General features: G+C 40.2%; 1 long non-coding RNA gene across 9 annotated transcripts in view; it reads left to right on the top strand.

Annotated features, from left to right (window-relative positions):
- The window catches only part of LOC308590043, a 268309-nt gene that overhangs the window by 163231 nt on the left and 80862 nt on the right, over positions 1-24216 (top strand). For all 9 annotated transcript variants that reach the window (XR_014009618.1, XR_014009619.1, XR_014009620.1 and 6 more), the window contains one exon: positions 10257-10320. This is a non-coding gene — a long non-coding RNA (uncharacterized lncRNA). The remainder of the gene's footprint in view (positions 1-10256; positions 10321-24216) is intronic.

Genomic DNA, 24216 nt, shown 5'->3' with positions numbered 1-24216 from the left:
ACCCTGGTGATGCTATAATGTTGAGCAGTGATTTAGTATTGTAGTGCATATACATATTATAACTTTTAGCAAGACTCAAACCATAAACATGATTCCCCCCCACCCAAAAAAAATTATATACATTCTTAAAACTTTTGAGTCATTGGAGGACATGAGGATATTTATGTGTATGGGACTACTTGTGCTGCGTATACTCTTTCAATCCACCCACACTCTTCTGCCATACTATATCCTCCGGATATTGATATCTCTGATCCATAGAGTAGCTTCATTGTTTATATCAATGTGTTATAAGGGAAGTTAGATCAACAGTGTCGTAGAATGATCACTAATGTGGGTGCAGTGATCTCCAAGCTTCATAGTAATGAATTGTAATTGGCCAATTAATGTGCCCTAGGGTAGGTGAAGAATGAGGTATATTGCAGTGTACAGATTTAAAATTTTGTCTCAAAATATGTAATCTTAACACATAGCCTAGCTACATATTACACTTTCATGGTTTGATATTAGGTGGAATTTGCTGAACAAGGTGACAAAGGGTAAATTTCATTCAGAGGACCTGTTTGCACTAAACAGTTAAAGCAGTGTCATACCGCTTTAAGCAGTTATAGCTTACTCCAGGGAATCCTGGGAACTGTGGTTTGTTTGTGCTGAGCAATGTTAGGAGACCCATATTCCCCTCACAGGTCTACAGTTCCCTTAGAGGTTTTACAGTCAATAAATCTTCTCAGAGAACTCTGTGAATTGTCGCTCTGTGGGGGGAATAGAGGCTTCCTTAACAAACTACACTTCCTGGGATTTTGTGGGGGGAGGTATGACAGTTTAAAGTGGTATGATACTGCTTTAAATGTGTAGTTGGAACAGAAGTCTCAGCTATCAGAACCTGGCTATGTCTCACACTGCTAGTGTATTATAAGGGGGCTCTGTGCTGCAGCACATCATCACCTCCCTAACCTGAATGCTCCTGTTCAAGGTTCCAGCTAGCTATGCCCACCTTTAGACTACAGTACTAAAATGCAAGGGGCTCAAGCAGGGCATTTTACTCTCCTAGCTTGTCGTCCCCCCCCCATTTTCTCAACATTTTATGGTTGCTTAACATGTTCAGTTCCTATTTCACAGTTTTAAGGGGATTTGTTCCTAGAACCTTTTTCTTCTTAAAATATTTTTGTAGTTCTGGAAACCTTGGGGTGGAAACCTGCTGATACTTCCCTCTTGTTTCTTTGACACCCTAATTTGGATTCAGTCCTTCTGGCACTCACCCCTTAAGTTTGCTGTTAGAAGAGGGATGTACCTGGGCTCTCAGTTTCTGGAAACAATTTGGAAGTGTTAGTGGATCCCTAGCAACCATTGGCATGCTTTCTCTAGTTTTCAGCTCCTCTCAAAAATGGGAACTATTATTATCTCCAGCCAGCAATGAGAAAAAGGTAGGAGAGGTACCTTAGAAGATGACCACATCAAGAAAAGTCTGAAAGGACTTCTACTTTTAAGAGTTGAATATGAACTAACATTCCGTGAACTGCAGAGTAGTTGTAGAGAGAAACAAGTGATGAAAACTAGTCTTTAGTGAAAGTCTATAGTAGCCAAAGAGAGAGGAGTTCCTGGCAAGTATGCCTAGGATTTCAGCCTTAATCTTTCAGTTTTTGCACTTCTTTTTGTAATGTAGAAACAGTAGCAGCACCTTTCTAGTTTGGCCACATTGTTTGGAAAAATGCTTAGGTCTTAAAAGTCCTATGAGTTCTTCCCTGACAACAGAGCTGCCTGCCCTCAAGCCCGTAAAGCAGTTTTCATGGCTGAGTATCCCGCAGCACCACATTTCTTTCTAGAGAACCCACTTGACCTAGTTTCTATCACTATATTATTTACCGTATTTTTTGCACCATAACACTCACTTTTTTCCTCCTAAAAAGTAAGGGGAAATGTCTGTGCGTGTTATGGAGGGAATGCCTACGGGTGGCATGCCTACGGATTTTCCTCCTCTAAAAACTATGTGCGTGTTATGGTCGGGTGCGTGTTATAGAGCGAAAAATACGGTACTTTTTTTTGTTAAGCATGCTTAGCAAAATACAGACCTTGTTGTTAGAAACAAGTCAAAAACAAATAGGCACATTAATGGTACAAAGTGTTTATTTATTAAATTGTACTTAGCATCATAGAATCATAGATTTGTAGAGTTGATACCCCTGGGTCATCTAGTTCAACTCTTGGCAATGCAGGAATCTCAACTAGATTATACATGACAGATTGTCATCCAAGCTTTGCTTAAAAACCTCCAAGGAAGGCGAATTCACCACCTCTTATGGAAGTCTGTTCCACTACTGAACAGTTCTTACTGTCAGAAAGTTCTTCCTGATGTTTAGTCGGAATCTCCTTTCTTGTAACTTGAAGATCCTAGCCTGTGGAGCAGGAGGAAACAAGCTTGCTCCATCCTTCATATAACAGCTCTTTAGATATTGGAAGATGACTATCACATCTCCTTTCAGCTTCTACAAGGCAATCATGGGGAACTTTGTCAACAATCTTACTGAACTCAAGATATACTATGTTCACTGCTTTCTCCTGATCCACAAAATAGTAACTATCAAAAAGAAAAAGAAAAAAAAAGATATGAGATTCATCTGGCATGACTTGTTTTTGAGAAAGCCATGCTGGGTCTTAGTAATCACAGCATCTTTTTCTAAGTGCTCAAGGACTGACCTTTCATTATCTGCTCTAGGACATTTCTTGGTATTGGTGTCAAGCTCACAAGTCGGTAGTTGCCTGGGTAGTCTCCCCCCCCCTTTTGAAGATGGGGACAATATTTGCCCACCTCCAGTCTGTAGGGACCTTACCTGTTCTCCAAGAATTCTCAACGATAATAGACAGATTCTGCAATTACATGCAGATGGGGTTTCTGTTACTTGCCTTTGTGTATGACAGCTCGTAACACTCTATCCTTATGATGATGTATGATTGGACAGTAAACTAATCAACTATCCTTTGTCATTGGTAGTTGACTGGGAGCAATAGAATACAAATTAGGGAGACCAGGAGGCCTCCATCATATGCCAATATAATAATGTTTTATAAATCTGTGGTATGGCCACACTTGGACTACTAAGTACAGTTCCAGTCAGTTCATCTCAAAAAGGACAGTGTGGAACTGGAAAAGCTTCAGAAAAGGGCAACCAAAATGACTGGAGCAACTCTTTTTATGAGGATTTTTAATTTTTTTTTAAGGGTGAGCTTGGGGGAAGGAATGATAATGCATAATGTAGAGAAGTGAATTGAGGAAAGTTTTCCTCCCTCATAATATTGGAACCCAGGACTGTTGAACGTTGGAAGATTTGGGGCACACAAAGGAGGTCCTTTGTACAGTACAAACCATGAAATTTGTTCCCACAAGATGTAGTTATGGCCACCAACTTGGCTGGCTTTAAAAACAGGTTAGACAAATTGATGGAGGGTAAGGCTATCAGAGGCTACATGTCTTGACCAGGATTCCCTTCCCCTATGTCTCTTAGTGAGAGATATCACAGTAGTTTTGGTGCCCCGTCTTGTGGAACCTGGACGCTGTACTCTTTGCTGAAAATCATCATTTTTTTTATTTGTTTAAAAATACCTATAGCACACTTCTTTTTGCCAAACCTAAGGCAGCTGTTAGTAATGCAAGAGAATTCTGAAAACAAACAAACAAAAACACAGCCATCAGCAATTTTCCTGCACTAATGATTTGGAAGCAATGATTTCCTATTTGAATGACAATATTTTAAATTAAACAAACCCTTTTTAGAATATTTGTGTTGTTGGGCAAAAGTTGTCACTGTTCAGAGGGCCTTCTTGGTAGTGGCGCCTGCCCTGTGGAACACCCTCCCATCAGATGTGAAGGCAATAAGCAATTATCTTATTTTTAAAAGACATCTGAAGGCAATATTTAGGGAAGTTTTTAATGTTTAATGCAGTATTGTGTTTTTAATATTTGGTTGGGAGCCACCCAGAGTGGTCGGGGTATAATTTTAATTATAATAATTTAAACAAACAAGCAAAAGCTGGAAATGTTGAAAGTTCCTTCCCTGCCTTATTGAGCCAGAACAACACTTTTCAGATAACGCTGCCATCTTATCAGAACTACATGTAAAAAAGTATATCCCCCCCTTCAACTTGTTGTCTTTCCTGAACTCATTATTATGAAGTAAGAATGATTTGGAACCTGCTTGGAATCCTACACCCATTAACATTGTGATTCTGACTTTAGGGAGGCTTATTGAGCGGTCCCTTTCCAGATCTGTGGAACCCATTGATTTAGCTTATTTGCATAGTCCTGCTAACCATGCAGAGTGACTAAGACCTATTGGCTTTGTTCCTGCCAGCCCTGACTGTCATGAAGCAGTTTATTGTATTCTATACTTCCTGAATAGGGACGTGGGTGGTGCTGTGGGTTAAACCACAGTGCCTAGGACTTGCCGATCAGAAGGTCAGCAGTTCAAATCCCCACGACGGGTTGAGCTCTCATTCGGTCCCTGCTCCTGCCAACCTACAGTTTGAAAGCACGTCAAGTGCAAGTAGATAAATAGCTACTGCTCCGGCAGGAAGGTAAACAGCATTTCCGTGTGCTGCTCTGGTTCGCCAGAAGCGGCTTAGTCATGCTGGCCACATGAACCGGAAGCTGTCTGCGGACAAATGCTGGCTCCCTAGGCCTATAGAGCGAGATGAGCGTGCAACCCCAGAGTCGGTCACGACTGGACCTAATGGTCAGGGGTCCCTTTACCTTTACCTTTACCTTTTTATACTTCCTAAATGCTGTTCAAAGTTGTGTCTGCCATCCTTAACCCGCCCACACTGGCTTTCTCTGATTAAGTGACTTTTTTTTTTTTAAAAAAATTACAAGTTCTCTTAAACTGTCAAATGGGAACTTGTGTTATTTCGATGTGGGAAAATCATATTTATGTGACGTCATGTCAGTTTAGTGATGCTTATACTTATTTTGAACATGATATTGTATAGCAGAAGCTGATACTTGTGTCAGCGCAGACTATTTCAAGCTAAAGTTCATTCTGAAATGATAACTGTAGGGCCCATAAAGCAAAATATCATGTTAAAGAATGTCATGTCAGAATACCTCTTGGGCACTTAATCAGGTCAAAAAGTAATATAATAATCTTTTTGGCTCATTTGTCTTTCCCCCCTGAAAGCAAGGACTAGTTGGAGTCTGATCAGAATTCTGAGTCCATTGACATCTTGACAATGACTTTGGCTGATTTTTCCATTAATGCCTTACATACATTTATTACTATTTACTGGTGTACATTTAAATTCCTACTATAATTTGAATTAGGGCTCAGTAAAAATCTAATGTCAATTTTCACAATAAAAAGGGAATGTACCCCTGTTGTCAAGGCAACTAGTCTATTACTCCCCAGTCTTGGCACACAACAAAGTGTAGAGCATACTGCAAAAGAATGACTTGGTTTGCCACATAATCACAACTGATGGACTGAGTAGCATTGTACTTAGTAGTACAATAAGGAGGAATAAATAAATTGGATGCTTGAGGAACTGAATTTCTGATCCTTACCACCTCCTCCTGGATCTCCCAGATAATGTCCACCTGGAACAACATGGGGATTGAAATGTAGTTATTCTTCAGATTTCACAGATCTCCAAATTCTGTGAATTCTTGGCTCAAAAAAATGCCAAGTTGCATTAAACATATTTTAGGAGAAAATATGTTTTGTATTGTGTAAAGTCAAAACAATATGTGTTTCAATATGTATTTTTAATAAAAGAAAAATATATGGGTATTTACATACTAATTTCATGCAGAAAACATCAGTACAGAAATGGGATGGAAAACTTAATGAATGAACATACCGTATTTTTCGCCCCATAGGACGCACCGGCCCATAGGACGCATCAAGTTTTTTGGGGGGAAATAAAGAAAAAAAATTATTTCCCCCCCCCCAGGCGCTTGTGGGGCAGGCAGCGGGGAGAAGCGCTCTTCTCCCCGCCGCCCGCCTTGCGATCAAGTCCAGGGACAGCAGGGAGACGCAGCGCTCTTCTCCCCGCCGTCAGCCTCCAAACCACTTCGGGAGACAGCGGGATGGCGGCGTTCCGCCTCCCTCTGTCCCCCGACCTTGTGGGGCTGGCGCTGGGGCTCTCCTGAAGCCTGGAGAGCGAGAGGGGTCGGTGCGCACCAACCCCTCTCGCTCTCCAGGCTTCAGTGAAAGCCTGCATTCGCCCCATAAGACGCACCCACATTTCCCCTTCATTTTTGGAGGGGGAAAAGTGTGTCTTATAGGGCGAAAAATACGGTATGTGAAAAAGATACAGGCAAAAAATAGACTGACAGGGCCATTTCTAATTATCATCATGTAATTATTGTTTCAATCAATTGTATGTAAATTTGCTTGGGATTCTTCTAGTTTGATCCACCCCCACATTTTTCAGTAGATATTAATTTTATATTTTTGTTATTAATCTTGACCATTGATTTTCTGTATTGTCTATGAGCTTTAATCATTAGTTTTCATTGCATCATATTAATTCCTTGGCCCATTGTTCTCTGAGCCCCCCAAGTGGAACAGACAGTGGCTGAGAAAGTTCAAGAGCAAGAGGCTGCATTCCTATACTCGCTTGCTTCAGAGTCCCACTGAACTCAATTGGGCTTCCTCCTAAGAAGGCACACAGAGGATTACATTTTGACTGTTGAAAATAGGAGAAAAGAAAATTTAGGAAGCCTAGGAAAAAATATGCATAGCGAGAAAAATAATGACAGGAGGAGGATTTTGTTTGAGGATTCAAGAATATTTTTTTATAACTACAAGTCTGACAATTAGCTGTTGAAATCAAATGTTGAAAATCAAATATGTATAATCTACCCCTTCCTCCAGTCTTAGTTTTTGTTTCCCTCTTAGGGTTGTCAGATCACAGGGCTGCAGAGGCAACAGAAGTCTTTCAGTTGGCTGGATTCCCCTTTTATACAGCAGCCATGTCTCTTTCTGGATCTACTAATCCTAGGCTCCTTTGCCTTCTGTCCCTAAGTCCTTCAAACCTCCCTTAGGGTGCAATCCTATCTCCACTTACCTAGAAGGAAGCCCCATTACTCGATGGAATTTACTTGTGAGTCAACATACATAAGCGTACACTATTCATTTATCTTTCCTCTTCCTTCATGTCCATACCAACAGTCTGAGGTTTTAGCCCAGACCTACGTTTTCACCAGCTCCCTTATTTCTTTGTCCCTACCACATTTGTCCCTTCCTCAAGTCTTTACCTTTCCACATTTCGTTTAGTCAGCCTCTCAGCTAGCCACCTGACCACTGTTTTAGCTGTCCTCATACTGCCTCTCTGACCTTAAGGGCTACAAGGCTTCTACAGATCTCATTTTTATCCATTCTGTGTCTCCCTTCCTTCTCTTTCGGTTATTCTCTCTTCAGGTTCTTGTTTCTCAGCCCATGTATCACTTGCTCCCATGCTCCATCCTGGGCTTTCTTTCTAAAGTACAGCCAACTCCTGTCATTTCTTTAGGGCAAGGTTAAATCCTATAATGCCTGACCTTGGTCATACTTGCTGGAACAAGTATAAGCCCAACAACCACTGGAAGGTCACTGCTTCCCCATCCCTGTAGTAGCAAAACTGATGACTTTATTTTCCTTCACTGAAGCTGAGCTGGGTGGAAACTACACACATATAAAAACCGTTCTGAAAATGTTTTGGTTTTTTTTTAGCGTTTTTAAAAATACACTGAATTTTCCATAAGGCTCACCATCTCCATCTAGTGTCACATTGTATATTGCACTTAAAACATTTTATTTGTGGCTATATAGCTGAGTCCCTAAACTACAAACATTGTAATAACTTTGGGTCAAACTACGCACTACATTCCGTGCTTTTCTTTTTTGCATTTAACATGATTGTTTGATAGAGAACAAACAAAATAGGTGTAGGGACTTTGGAAGATGGCAAAGTGTGTTCTCCTTCATGGAGAGCATGTGTTGCGGTGGGGGCCGCCAGGACACTCCAAAGTTGGGGGCGGGCTAACTGATCGTTGGCCACTGATGCGATTGGGGCTTCCCTTGTTGTTGGGAAGAAATTAATGTTGCCATTTGTTGATTGACAGCCAGAAATGCTAAAACTCCTTGCACGAGGCTAGAGCTTCCTCTTTTCGCCCGTGCATCAGATTGCCCGTCCCTCCCTCCCTAGAATAGGGTTGTTCGCTTTGACCTTGCTATGCCTGTCATTGGGGTCGTCTGCTTTGGAGCGGGGGCCTGGTAGGAATTTTGTCCATCTGGCTGATTGGCTGGGGCCATTTGGTTTTTGCCTACTGCGTAGCAAATCGTCACAACTTGTAAGGTTGCGGTTAGGCATTGGTTTATGGTTTGGTTGGTTGAGGGGCATGGATTGGCTGTGCCTGCCCCTCTAATGCTGCTGCTGCAAGGGATTCCGTTAAAGGAATTGGGGGCTAACTATTGCTTGTCCACTCTGTCAAGGGGGCTCGGGCCGTAGCAATGAGCTCCTGGTTGCATTTGGGGTGAGGGCAGATTCCCTGCTCTGCGTAACCCCCAAGTGTATTCCCCCATTCTGACTTTCGCATTGTGCGGAATGTCAGTCTGTCCCCCATGGTGGGGGCAGATAGTCGCAACCAATGCCTAATCAACCACTCACAAATTTGTATTTTAATAAAGTTGTGGCCAAAATTATGCCAAAAACCTTAAACAAAAAAATCTGTGTGATGTGTGAGTTATTGGGGTGGACCTGGGGACCTCGACACGCAAGTGGTTTAACCCTTTCCTTCCTCACCATGACCCCACTGAAAATCCCAATGGGAGCAAATGGCAGGAGAGGGGATTTTTGTTGAGACTGTGGCAAGCAGGGAAGCCAACCTTTCCTGCAATAGTCCCAATCAGGCATGGCTACACCTACTGGTTTGTTGCTGTTGTTCTTAAGGTGAATTGCAAAAATACATCTAATGCCAAATATAGTTATAAACTTCATAAGCATTTCATGCCATCATTGTAGCTCAGCCAGATAGAACTGGAAGGTTCTCTGACTCAAGCACAGTACAATACTGAAGCTTAGCCAATCCATGACAGAGGTGTTGCTATGGCATGGCCAGTGCACTCCAGCCTGTCAGCATCTCCACGGCTCCTTTTCCTGTTAAGGACTTACTTCTCAGCTCCTCCTCACCCCATGTAAAATGATGGATGAAATCAGACTTAAATTTAGTGTTAATTCACCACAGGGCTTACTCGTTTTCAGTTCACATCCTTCTTAGGTTAAAATTTGAAATTCTAAATTCCAAAAAGCATTTGTTTTCCATTGGTATTATTTTCAAGTAATATTTTATCTTAAGGAAGTTCATAGCTGTATACTTAAAGAACTTCAGCTGTAAGTTTTTGGCTTGTATATCACAAACTGTATACATCTGTGTCTAGTCCTCCTTCCACACATTATCTGCATGTTCACGCCGATCCGAGTAGGAATCACAACACACACAGAAGCAGTCTTTCATGCCATACATACATAACTGGATGAGGAGCCAGATGCATACGTGTTTATTAAAGAATTAATTTAAAATACTGCTTAATGCCAAGATGACTTCTAAGAAGTTTCCAAAACATGAATGCCAATTGTATGACATTGATAACAATACAGAATAGTTAAAATGAGAACTTAATTAAAATAAATTAAAATAGTCCAATTAAAACATTAAAATGTAAGCATCCATAAAAAAATATGCAATGAAACAATTCCCTTAGAAACAGCACAGAAATTTTAAAAGGAGACTTGGGTCAAGAGGTCAAGGGAAAGCAAGGGGGTTGCCAGTTCAGATGGGTCCTCTCATGTCAGCAGGAGGTACTTTCTACAACACTGGTGCCACCAGTAAAAAAGCCTGCTTGCATGTCCCCACAGGCCATTCCCCAACCTTATATTTTTGACCTTCACTCGTGGTTCCACTCTTATGTAACCCAAACAGCAGCATCTACATGCAGCAGATTTGGAGTATATACAAAGTTTGCAGAAGCACATAATAATTTTAAGCAGAACAATCCATAAGCCAGCGACCCATGTCCCAATGGAGGACTGGTCCTAACTTGCCTTCAGGTGTGCTACTAGCTACCACGTAGACTTAAATCATAACAAAGTCTTGATTTCCTATTAAAATATCAAAGCACATTAAATACGTTGTTTTACAATGAAGCGCTGGATTATATTCACAGAAGTTTGCTGAATGAGTTATTTGGTGACTCTGCTTACCTGAATTCATTTCACTTCTTTAGATGTCTGGGTGCCTTGAAGACATTTTTTAAAAGAGCTAGATTTCTGCCATTTCAGAAACTGGAGGTAAGCTCATAATACCTTTATTTTAAAGTATAAATACAGTAAAAGTATATGTGGAGCGGTGGCAACTTCACACTATGTTGTCCTCAGGCAAGTCACATTCAGTGGGCTTCTTAGACTGCACAGTGAAGGGCCTGCTAATGGGGAAGCCTCTCATGATCTCTGGCCTTCTTGCTAAGCTAGCTAGTTATTGAGATCAACTATTCTGGTATCAGACTGGAGTCTGGAAGTGAAGCCTGCTGTGCAAGAAAAAGGAGCTAAGAGCAGACCCAGAACTTTTGTTTGTTTGTTTGTCTGTTTGCATTTTTTAATCCCACCTTTCATTCATCTTGTACCCAAGCTGGTGTACAAATCTTTCCCAGACAGTCGTGCATCTGGGCATTGACCACACGCAAACCTGCTTAGCTTCAACGAGATGGTGGCCTCCTGTGCCTTCAGACCATATCTGTGATGTGGCACCAGCAAACAGAGCCCAGTGGTTTTGGTGGTCTAGGAATCGGGCCTAATAGCATTTCATACCCTCCAACATTTATCCAATGAAAATAGGGATGTCCCATTTCATGATAATAATTTTACTGTTTACACCCCATACATCTTACTGGATTGCCCCAGCCACTCTGGGCAACTTCAAACATCTATAAAAACATTAAACATTAAAAAACGTCCCTATACAGGATTGCCTTCAGATGGCTCAGTGGTCGGATAACTCCATGCCCTCCAACATTTATCCAGTGAAAATAGGGACATCCTAAGGAAAAGTGAGACATTCTGAGATCAAATCAGAAATCAGGATGGCTTCTCTAAAACAGGGACATCCCTGGAAAATAGGGACAGTTGGAGGGTCTTGTATATACTTAATTATTTAGGAATTTATAAGCCAAACTTGCATACAAAATATAACAAGGCAGAATACAAAATATAAAAACAAGTCTGAGCCAGATTTGGCTGCTGGTTAGCTACCAAGCCAATTTTAAGGTGTTAGTTTTGGTCTGTGAAGCCCTACACAGCTCTGGCAGTGACCCTATCATGGGCTAGTTTACATGTAGTTATGGTAGTACAGTCATACTTTGGGTTGAGGTAGCTTCGGGTTGAGCATTTTCGGGTTGCGCTCCATGGAGACCTGGAAGTAACAGAGCGCGTTACTTCCGGGTTTTGCAGCTCGCGCATGTGCAGACACTCAAAATGATGTCACGCGCATCTGCGGAGATGCGCAGACGCGGGCTGCGTTCGCTTCAGGATGTGAACGGGGCTCCGGAACAGATCCCGTTCGCATCCAGAGGTACCACTGTATTCACAAAGGCACATACAAGTGCTATATGCATACCATATCTTTTGGCTTGCTGATGTTTATAGCTGTTATTTTGGATATGCTGATATTAGTTTTCATAACTATGATGAGTATGCAATATACATCTAATTTTGTCAATTCTCATATGTTTTAAATTTTGGCGTCATCACAGAAGTCTTGAATTGATGTCTGTAGGCTGGGATGTGTCACATTCAAGGTTCACGGACCCATTATGCTGATGAAATATTTCCATATGTAGTTGAAACTGTAACTCATTAATATTCAATAAAATAAAATAAAATACTATAAATGTACCACATGCTTGATTTAAGGTTAGCTATGAGTGCATAGCTTGATCTACATTAGCTAGTCATGCTCCAGAAACAGTTCTGAAGGTTAAAATCAATTTTGTCTTGCTACAGTTTCAAACACAAAGAATACCATTGTTTTCTTCACATGTGGCAACCATTTGCGTTTATATTAAGTTGAAGTGACTGCCATCTAGTGGTCCAAAGAAATTTCAGTCACTGCAACTGAAAACAGCAGTAAGACCTCACAGACATCAGTTCTCATACAGAATGTGAGACATACTGTGTATCATCTGGCTGATCTTGGAAGAATAGCGTTGTGCTCTAATGATACAGGTTATTTCCTTACTATACAATGCATGTTGTGTTTTACAGCCATAGACCTGTTGCTTACATGCTTATTCTTTAGGTTCTTCTGTAGTGACTATGATGACTACACTTCCCAAGATGTTCCTTTGGCATAAAGAGATCTTTTTGGAATAATGTGAAATTGTCTTCAAAAGAATGAAATTTCTCAGGAGACAACTAACAGCCATCTAGTTTTCATTATTCCAAAATATATTTCCTTTTCCTCTATGTAGTGGCTCCAGAATGGGCTACATTCCTGCAAAACTCTGTGTGTAAACACACACACACCTTCATCACAAAATGTATTTCTGGAAGATATTTCTGCTAGAAAAGGGTTTTGGTGTATTGATGTGTTATGAGAGAAATTCCCATGAAAGCAGAAGGAAGCTTCATTTAAAAAACAACAACTGCAAACTGTGGAAGGAAAAGAGATGAGAAGGTGAAAGGCAAGGGCTTATGGAAGAAATTAAGAAAATGAATTTTGTTTTTAATATAGCCTGGTGTGTTAGATTCAGACTACAAAAAGCAGCTAGTGTGGTTACAGTTATATAGAGTGCCCGGCCTGCAGGGCATAATAAATGGAACTCTTATTTATAGTTTATGTCAAAGGAAGTAACCCATAGATGCAAAGCCAAAAGAAACACTGCTCTTCTGCTAAAGTTCGATTTAGGAGTTGATATTATCCATGGATAATGGATTTGTTAAAGAATCATATAAGGATACCTATAATATCTACTCAGCTGTATGTCTAATTGAGTTCAATGGGACTTACTCCCAGGCATTTGAATATTGTATCATAGCCTTAGAACACACATATCAATACTAGAAGCCAGATGGATATTTAAGAACATAAGAAGATCCCTTCTGAATCAGACCAAAGCCCATCTAGACCAGCATTCTGTTCTCATGGGGATCAACCAAATGCCCAAGGGAGGCCTCCAAGCAGGACTGTACTCTTCCCACTTGTGATTCCCAGGAACTGCTATTCAGAGGCATATTACTTTGATAGCGGACATGCTAGGTAGCCATCATGGCTAGTAGCCATTGAAAGCCTTAGGCTGCATCAATAGTTCTGGGTTGCGCAGCTCAGTGGGCAAGCAATTGCTTTGCATCCAAGAATTCCTAGGCTGAATCCCTGGCATCTCCAGTCAGCACTGCGAAAGACATGGGCATCTGCTACCAGTAAGCATAGATCAAGGATGACTAATTCATAGCCCTCCAGATGATACTGGACTTATAAATCCCATCATCCTATTGACCTATTTGGTTCACTTGGAAACTTGAGTTTTGTTAAGTCACAAAGGGAAAGGGCATAGTTTGCCCTGACCTCCTTATCCTGTTTCTGAACTTGCTCAGTTGCTTTACTCCATGATACATTGATGATTTGTCACTAGGACTTTCTGGGAGTGGGCTCCCACATATTTTGTTCCACATTTCTAGCACTGGCCAGTTTTTCCCAGGTTGTGTTGCAGCCAGTTAGAGCAGAAGGAGCTCATCTGAAAAACACAGGTAGTAAATAATAGTAAGTAGGGATTTGAAAGAGGGAGGGTCTTTAAAAAGTTTAGCTCCCTTAGAAATGTTGTTTTTTGGGGTGGGGGTCAGACAGTGGGTGGAGATGAAGTGGGGATTAACTTCCTGTGAAGAATTTCTTTTAAATTTGAAACTCACTTTTAACTGATTTAATACTGAACTGAAATCTGAAACTTGGACTTTGTCAGAGGCCTATGTTATTGGCCATATTTGCTGTGACTTGCCGGAGTCAGAGATAAACAACACCTGGAAGGCCACAGATGTTTAACCCAACCTTGGTGTAGGAAATCTTGACATAGAAGGACTTATGATGTAACTCGGTATAAGATGACTTCTGTTTGATTGGGAACAAGATTGAAATATTAGTTACAGCAAATTATTGATGGCATGTTGTACCAAGTTACTTGTGACAAGTTCCTTAATGTTGTAGTAAATGTGCAGTGATGTTAGTTTGGAAAGTTCCTTCAGACTCTGCAGTTTCACAATTGTATTAAAGTCCTTTCCCTCTTCTAAAAATGTATTAAATTATATTTTGGGGAATGCTTAATTAAGTACATTATCTAGAGAGTACAGGTTCATGCCCTGTGCCTGCAACAGACTGATTTACAGAGAGAACCTGTGTCAGGTGATTCAACGGTCTACTTTACAAATTGGCTAACTGAGTTGCTCGGTCAGGCAACTCCTCTTGGACAATAAGACCTAGTGATCTATTTTATGAGATCCTTTCAAATGAAGTGTGAAAGACGAATATTATTTTTTCCAAGAAGAAGTTAAGCAAAATAAATGGAGGAGAATCACTTATCTGTTCTCTATCCAAGTAGTTTTCTGCAGAAGCAAAAACTACATTCCCAAATTCCGTCAGCTTCATAATGTAAGACTACATCTCATCCATTTGAAAATGAATGTCATACTTTTATCCAAATACCTTTAAATGGCGCAATTTGTCATCAAACTACATTGACTTGAAAGTAGTTAAAGGCTATGAAATGAATAGCTTTACTGGGGATTTGTTTGGATAGAAAAGCCATATGGATATAAAGTTTACATTTTAAGCATACTGAACCTTTTAGTAACTCCAGGATTATTTTTTCTGGCAAAAATGCAAATATGTGTGGCAATTTTATACCTCATTCATAGCTAACACTGACTACTCCTGCAACACCTGAAGAAGCACACCTAGATTTGAATTGCTGGGAAAATGTGATATTCTAGCAGGAGAGATACTTCTAAAAGATCTCTGGATATCCCACAGCAAAGAAGAATGGCAGGGCATTCCTCAAGGGGGAAAGTTGTTGATTTGGCACATCCTGACATTGTTTAAAGGTAAAGGGACCCCTGACCATTAGGTCCAGTCGTGACTGACTCTGGGGTTGCGGCGCTCATCTCGCTTTATTGGCCGAGGGAGCCGGCGTACAGCTTCCAGGTCATGTGGCCAGCATGACTAAGCCACTTCTGGTGAACCAGAGCAGCGCACGGAAACACCGTTTGCGTGTTGAGGTCCCCAATCCACCCCCAAAATAACTCACAACGGACACGTAATTTTTGTTTAAGATTTTTGGCATGATTTTGGCCACAACTTTATTAAAATACAAACTGTGAGTGGTTGTTTAGGCATTGGTTAAGACTATCTGTCCCCCCGCCTGGGGACAGAACTGTCTTCCGGGCACCACCGAAAGGCTTGCCGGCCCTAGTCCCATTCCAGGGATTGGACGAAAAGATGGCAAGCCCCAGGATTCCTTTAACGGAATTCCCTTTCCGCAGCAACCATGGAGGGGCAGGCCCAGCCTATCCTAACCCCTCCATGGAGGGGCAGGCCCAGCCTATCCTAACCCCTCCTCCACCAGATTTATAACCAATGCCTAACCGCAACCTTACAAGTTGTGACGATTTGCTACGCAGTAGGCAAAAACCACCAGGCCAGCCAATTTGCCAGATGGAAAAATTCCTACCAGGCCCCTGCTCAAAGGCAGACGACCCCATGACAGGCATAGCAAGGTCAACGCAACAACCCCTTATTTTAGGGCGGGTGGGCGGGTGATCCGTTGCACGCAGCAAAAGAGAAAGTACAAGGCTGCGTGCAGAGTATTTAAACCTTTTACCCCTCCCACCAAAATTGCAACATAACTTTTTCCCCAGCAACTCGGCAATCCAATCAATGCCCCCTGGCCATCTTGGAGAACTTACCCAGCAACGAAGGGGTGGCTCAGTAGACCCCACCGCAACACGTGCTCTCCCTGAAGGAGAACACGCTTTACTGTGAAGTAAAATTCTATGCACTAGGAAGCCTCACTAAGCTTGATTAGTAAGTGTTACTAGGCTCCAATCTCATGCTTGCTTATTTCACAAGACATCTAGGATTGTGTAGTTTTATGATTGTACATTAGAAGTCATATCTGGTCATCAGGTCATAGCTTTTAACAATCTTCATACATCTGTCCCACAATCTCCAGATCATCACAGCATCATCTGAATTAAAATGCAACATTATTTATAGCTATAAAAAAGAGAAAAGAGAAGCAATTAATATGTGGAACGAATTACATTTTTATTCAGGAATACTGTACAAGTGAAATATTAGTGCAGGATATGCAATAAAATAGCATGAAATGAACTCCCTCATCCTTTTAAAAAACCAAATAAATTATAAAAAGAAGCATTGAACAAGTTTTTAGTTCTGTTAATATCTCCACAATTTAAGAAACCAGATTTTTAGTTACTATGGTCATGATTGCTCTGAGATCTTTTTCCATGTGGTTTTAAATTACTTTTTTAACTGAATACATCTGTTGAAAAATACTGTGATTTCATTTAAAAACTAGTTGAAAAATCAAGCAGAATTATTGGGATGTTACCCAGAGTGTAGGAACATAGAGAAGTACAACAAGAAATATCATATCATTCTGAATAATCCTTGGGTTGTTTCCCAAAATTAATCACTATAATTTGGTTCTGCCTAGCTGATACTCATTACAAATTTTAAACAAGATATTGCAAGTTGGAAAAGAACAGGAACATTTCCTCTCCTCAAATGATTTGTCTGTTTTATTCGTTTTTATGTTTTTACCCATCCCAATCCTTTGGGACGGAACAGGCAACAAATAGAAAGAACTTTCCAGTCCTAATTGAAATATGCCTATAACTATAAAGTGCATTTTTATTTCAACAGAATTTCATCCTACTTTTTTATCATAGACCTTTCCTATATTGTTGCTCTGACTAATACAGCAACCCATTCCTCTATGAAAATACACAGTAGTTCTGATACATGCAGGCTATTACTATATCTTCTATTCCCAGCTGTGGTCAAAATCCAATGCCTATTCAGGATTTTTGTTTGCACAAACAATGAGAATCATGTGGGGGGAAGTGGGGGGGAAGTGGTGCTAGCCACCATGTTTCCATCCTCATAGCTGTCTGCAGGTCAGAGGCAAATATCTAGAGAGGAAAACCTTTTCTACTCAGGTAGGCTCCCTGCGCAATTTAGAACCCTGGAACATCAGTATTCTAAATTGTATTGGAGGTCTCCATAAATGGACATTATACTACCAACCTGGTGAAGGGCAAGGAATTAATTAGAATGCCTAAGCAGGGTTCTAGCAATGAGATTTTTATTATGTCACATTTCTTCCGTGGCCTCTGCCTTGTGCAACACTAACTGTGCATCTTCACATTCATTAGTGATTAACTGCTGGTTCTTTTAAAGATCACCATAACTTACCACCATAAATTCAGTATTATCAAATTCTTCATTTTGTGGCTTGATTTCCATCTATGTTAAATATCTCATACAGACCAATATCTACTTCCTAGAATTCAATTTTGGATGCTATCTTTGTTTCTTACACTGTAACTTAGGGGGAGCTAACACAGAGAAAGTGCCTGACCTGTGCGTTCCCGCTTCCCACCCCCCAGCTTTTGAATTGGGTTCACACCTCGAACACCAATGAAGAAAGTGAGGAGCGTTTTAGATACAGGTTGTGCCCCCTAAAAATGGGTCGCCATGTCAGATAGCATCTTACTGTGTCTCTGTAAAGTCAAAGGTGGATGTGCTGCTTTGTAAGAAAAGAACAGTAGGAGTTCCAGTGGTCGTTGTAGAGGCTGCAGGACTACAGAGTCCATAGAAACTGTGGCCTCACACTTAAGATTCCCAAACAATTGCAGGAGAAGTTGCAAAGTGATATAAACCAGGGTCAGACACAACAAACCAACCTGATCAGCCAGAGGTCAGCAATGAATAAAAGCTGACTTAAGGTAGGGTAAGTCAAAGGCGTCAGGCTCAGAGTTCTGTTGTATCAACAATTGCTGAGAATTGTTAGGAGACCCCTATTTCCTTTGCAGAGCTACGGTTCCTAGAGCTTCCTGGGAAGACAATTAGGCTGTTAAATTACAGATTGTGAGGGGAATATGGTTCTCCTAACAACTCTCAACACCTTTAACAAACTATAGTTCCCATGATTCTGGGGGGGGGGGGATGACTGTTTAAAGTGGTATGACACTGTTTTGAATGCATAGTGCAGATGGAGCCAAATCAAACACCAATTAAAATATAATAATTTTGCAAGCAGGAATGCAAACATTTTGATTAGGTGCTTTAAAATGCTTTTAGACTCCAAAGAAAGTGGACACACTCAACAGCCTGATCTACAAGGCCCTACTACTAGTAATATCAAATGAGACCAATTGAAGACAGTGGGGCTAAATTAACTTGAACCCTAGTATTGCAATTTTGAACCCTAGTACATTGGAATCTTAATTTTGAGCTCTAAAACGTCTGATTGATGGTGGGACAAAAATTAAGTATCTCAAATTGTAGAGAAAATATGACTTTGATCATATTGACTGAATCCAGTTAATTTTACTGTAAAAAAATTCATAATTCAAATAAAGTAACCTTTTTCTCAGAAAATAATTAATTTATACACATATAAACACTGAAGTATATTGTACACAATACTTACCTCATTTCAGGTTCATTATTCCAGGTCCATAACTTTGGAGAATCCCAGGGGTGGAAGTTGATACTATACCCAACTCACCAATTTAAACAACAAAGGAACTAGGCTTGAGATAGATCTTTGCTCAGAGGAGCTTAACATTTGATTGACAGGAGTAAGGGACCCTTTCCCAACATTCTATAAGGAGCAGTGTTTTGGGGGGATGCATGCCAGCATGCACACAACCTTTGCTTTTAAAATATTTTTATATTCATTTCTACATCCCCAAATTTTCTTACAAAAATAATACAGTTTGGGGTTATGCAGGTTGTGAGCTGTCATGTCAATTGACATGCATTTTTATTTTCAGAAGATTAAGACTGTAACATTTTTATTATATGTATAAAATTTGTAGTTATGAATTTCATCTACAAACAAGTCTGTTTTATTTTGTCAGTTTGCCCCCACCCCAAGAAGAGTCCTATCAGCAGAACATGTTAATTTCTTTCTTTATTAATTTTTTATTAGATATTTCAACATAGTAATTTAAACAAAAATACATCATCCACATTGTTTCCCCCCTCCTTCCCCCCCTCCCTAAACAGAAAACCCAACCCACCCACCCCGGACTTCCCTCAGCTCCTTTCTCTGGTTTCTCAACACATCTTTCTGTCTGCATATTGTAAAATTGTAAAGATCCTCAGATTATCTATCTATATATTACAATAAAGAGTTTGTGAATGCTTATTCAAAACCTGCCAAAGAGTCCAATTCATTTTGTTGCTTCTTTAAGTATTTCGTAAAAGGTTCCCATTCATCTTTAAAATCACAGTTATCCTTGTCACGTAGTTTGTGTGTCAATTTTGCCAATTCCGCATAGTCCATCAGTTTTTCTTGCCACAGTCCTTTCGTCGGGATTTCCTCATTCTTCCATCCTTGTGCTATTAAGACTCTTGCCGCCATTGTCGTGTACATAAAAATGTTTTTTAAATTTCTTTGGCAGGTCTTTCCCCATAATCTCTAATAAGAAAGCTTCGGGCTTTTTCACAAATGTTAAATGAAACATTTTCTTTAACTCATTATATATCATTTCCCAGAACATTTTAATTTTACTACAATCCCACCACATATGGTAAAAAGTCCCTTCCTTTTCCTTTCATTTCCAACACAAATTTGAGCCAGTTTTATACATTTTCCCTAACTGTGCTGGTGTTATATACCATATATACATCATTTTCATGTACTTTTCTTTCAATAAAGAACAGTCTGCTAATTTTGTCTATTTTCCATAACCTTTCCCAATCTTCCAACATAATGTCATGGCCTATGTCTTGCGCCCATTTAAAGCAGAACATGTTTCTTACTTTAGAGCAGGGGTGGCTAACAAGGTGCTCTCCAGATTTTTGTTGTACTCAAACTCCCATCAGTCTCAATTAGCATAGCCTCTGGCCAGGAATGTTGGGAAATGTAGTCTAGCAACATCTGTAGGGCACCACATTGATTAGTTCTGCTTCAAAGGCTATCTTACTGTTGTGTTCATAACTACATGTTTTAAAAATCTGTTGTTGTTTTTAAAAAACCATTTAGATTATTGAATTTGCTTTTATAATAATTGTACTTCCAGATTTACTGCAGACCATATTTAAATTTCTGGGAAGCATTTGGCAAGTCTGTTTGCACATTAGTACAACATTCTCTAAGTTCTCACTCATGAATGTTGAGACTGTTTTCTATAATTTTGAAAGACGATTGAACTGGATTTCCAAGTTCCTAGTTCCTACTGTATTTTTATAGCAACCTCTTCAAAATTGTCCTTGAGGTACCCCGTATTAAGTATCTGTGGCCAATGCAACACAATCCTTGTCACATATATTTATCACGGCATCAGTTTTGATGTGCATAAAGGCCACTTCCACCTCCACCCCTTTCCTTCCTGTCAGTTCTCCACATTCCCATGGCATATCAAAGTGGGATGCTCAGGTATGTCTTGTTTCATGTTGTGTTGCAGGTTCAAAAGGAGGAAGAGGAGACATACAAAAGGGGAGATATTTAAAATATACTTCCTGTCCTTCCATTATAATAGTAGCTAGCTGCCAAGAAAATTTTGTTTGTCTACTGCTTGACTGCGGCTAATCTATATTTGAATCATTTTATTGGCTTCCCTTCCCCTTTGGCCGTAGAGACTAAAGGCAGATGCAGAGGCAGTAACTAGGATTCAGTGGGTGATACTTTTTATTAGATCAGCATCACATCTTACTGAAAGGACATCATGGACTGCTCAACTGACACAAAACCCCACACATACACTATACAAAAGAATATAAGCCTCATCACATCACCTCCCCTCCCCCCCAACCTTATACTATACTCAACACTAATGTCTCACAACGAATGTAACTGATTTGTAAGAAAGACTGTGCAACCTGGAAAAAAAAATAGAGCAGGCATGTACTTTTTAAACCAAGAAAATCTCTAATAAAGACAAATTTAAAAAACAACAACGGCAAGGTTAGGTAGCTTCCACAACATGTCTATCAAATAACCAATCCTATTGCTACTAGTTTATGTAATGGTGTCACAAGGGGAGCCTCATTTTGTTGCCTAGGCAATTTAGGAATGTGCTCCCTCACTTCTGGTGCTGTGCCTATGAAGCCACCAAAGTACTGACCAATGAAACCACTGCAGTCTGGGAAAGGAGGGGATGTGCCCTTATTTTTCCTAGGTGTTTCTCCTTCTCTTGCCATGCATGATGTGCTGTGGTGATATGTGGCTTATCTTCACATTGCAGTGTAGGAAAAAGGCAAATTCTCCCACTTGCTTAAGCAATACAAGGGTGTGCTCCTTGCACAAGGGGTGAATGCTGTGTAGCCCTCCGCAAAGTATGGCCTAAATGCAAATTCAGGAGTTGCTTTAGCTCAGTGTTAACAGCTACAGTTATTTTTATTTTTCATTTGTGCGCTTTCAGGCAGTATTACTGACAATTAAAGGAAATGGCCATAACCGAGTGGTAGGCTCTATCCCTGACATCTCCAGGTAAGTCTGGGAATGCCTTCCTTCTGAAAACTTGGAGAGCCATTGCCCTTCGGGGTGGACAATACTGAGGTAGATGGACCAATGGTCTGCCTCATTATAAGGCAGCGTCCTATGCTGTTGCAATCCCAAAGATGTCAAAAGAAATAAGTCACCACTTCCAGTTTATGCATCATTCTGCAGCTTCCTGTCTATGAAGCATAACAAGTAAACATTAACCAACACACTTCATTTCACATAAATAATGTAACTCCTAGATTTATTACACACACCTCATCTTACTCTATTTTCCTAGATTTCAAAATTGAAATCTTAAAGGTCTACTGTCAAATGTTTGACTTACATTATAGTAGTTGTTTTTCCCCATTATTTTTACTGTGAATATCTCAGTCTTTGTAGCAGAAACATTTTGAAAGCTCAGAATGAGCTTAGGTTTGCAAGAGAGGACATCTGGCTTGCCAGTTGTACATGTGAAAATGATTGAGGAGGGTTCTTAGTGGACCACCACCTTACATGAGTAACGTGTGATGCAGCAGCAAAAAAACACACCCCTAATGCTATTCTAGGTTGCATCAGCAGAGGTATAGTGTCCCAATCAAGGGAAGTAATAGTACCACTCTATTCTGCCTTGGTCAGGCCACACCTGGAGTACTGTGTTCAGTTCTGGGAACAACAATTTAAGAAGGATATTAACAAAGAAGAGATATGCAAACTATCTCCAAATATCTAAAGGGCTGTCACATGGAGGAGGGAGAAACCTTTTTTTTCTGCTGCTCTGGAAGGTAGGACCTGAACCAATGAATTCAAGTTATAAGAAAGGAGATTCCAACTTAATATCAGGAAGAACTTTCTGAGGGTAAGAGCTGTTCAACACTAGAACAGACTCCCACATGAGGTGTTGGATCCCCCTTCATTGGAAGGCCCTTTGTCATAGTTGAGATTCCTGCATTGCAGGGGGTTGGACTAGATGACACTGGGGTCCCTTCCAACCCAAGAAGAAGGAGGAGGAGGAGGAGGAGGAGGCCGGGCTCAGGGCAGCAAGCAAGCAATAATAAAAACAAGTTGAATGAATACAACTTAAAAACAAGTTTAAAGTACAACATTAAAATATTAAAACAATATAATATTAAAATGCAGCCTCATCACAGGAGGAGAAAGGAAAAAGAAAAAAGAAAGAGGGAGGGAATCAAACTGGCTCCAAGCCAAAGGCCAGGCGGAACAACTCTGTCTTACAGGCCCTGCGGAAAGAAATCAGATCCTGCAGGGCCCTGGTCTCATGAGGCAGAGTGTTCCACCAGGCTGGAGCCAGTGTTGAAAAGGCCCTGGCTCTGGTTGGAGCTAATCTAACTTCCTTAGGGCCCGGGGCCACTAGGGTGTTGCTATTTATGGACCTTGAGGCTCTCTGTGGGGCATACCGGAAGAGGCGGTCCCGTAGGTATGAGGGTCCTAGGCCATGATTCTATGAAATCTTTGTTGGGGTGGGAGGCAAGAAAAAAAATGAACTGCACAAATCTTAATTTTAAAAAATGCTGTGCACTTTACTAATCTGCAAGGATTTATAAAACATTGTTCTAAAATGTCCTCTATTTGTATTTCTCTATTTGTATTTTATCTTGTTCAGTCATTTGAGAAGCTTTGGAAAAAGTGAGTAACAAATGCAATTAATAATCATAATCATAATCATAATAATAATAATAACCAAATACCAGTAGGTTTTATCAAGTTCAAAAGATGAGTCTAGGGAGAAAAATGAAACTTCAGTTTCTTTCAGTTTTGATGGTGAAGATTTCATATATATATATATATATATGTTGACTTTCTAGACTAAAACTATTTTAAAATTCAACATAGCACAAGTCAAAGGGACATATGTTAGAAGACTGATGGGTTATTTAAACTTTGCAAGGAAAGCATTTAGTTTTAAATTCTCGGTTTTAGTTTCACAAGCCTCATTATGTAAAGCAAATATTGAAATGCCTGTTAGGCTGCAATCCTAAACATCCTTTACCAGTGAGTAATTTCCATTGAACTCAGTGGGCCTTATCTCTGAATAAACATGTTTAGGAGTGTGCTGTCTTTCTTTCAGGTTTTTTCAAAAGTATATATAATAACATTAGTTCTTAAATTGTGCAATATTGACACTGTGAAAAGAAAGTTTTGGCAATATTATAGCTTGTTGGTGATGATAGCTTCATATAAGCAAGCTGTGAGGTGAGAACTGCAGTTGTCTCAACAAACTATGTAATGTGAATTTACTCTCAAACTATTTCTGAAGCACATTACCTTTATTGTCTACTATCCTCATGTATATGCGCAATGGCCAGTGTCAAAAAGCATCAAGAGCTTTGCTGAAAAGTAGTCTGGAGCACTACATTTCTTTATGTGAATGAGCCTTCAGCTCATCAACTCCCTCTCCATTGTCAGCTACCCAAATCTTGGAAGCTTTTGTTTTTATTTTTAA

This window comes from Podarcis bocagei, assembly GCF_964188305.1.
Source record: "Podarcis bocagei genome assembly, chromosome: 6".
NCBI lineage: Eukaryota > Metazoa > Chordata > Lepidosauria > Squamata > Lacertidae > Podarcis > Podarcis bocagei.
This window is presented reverse-complemented; position numbering and strand designations above follow the sequence as displayed.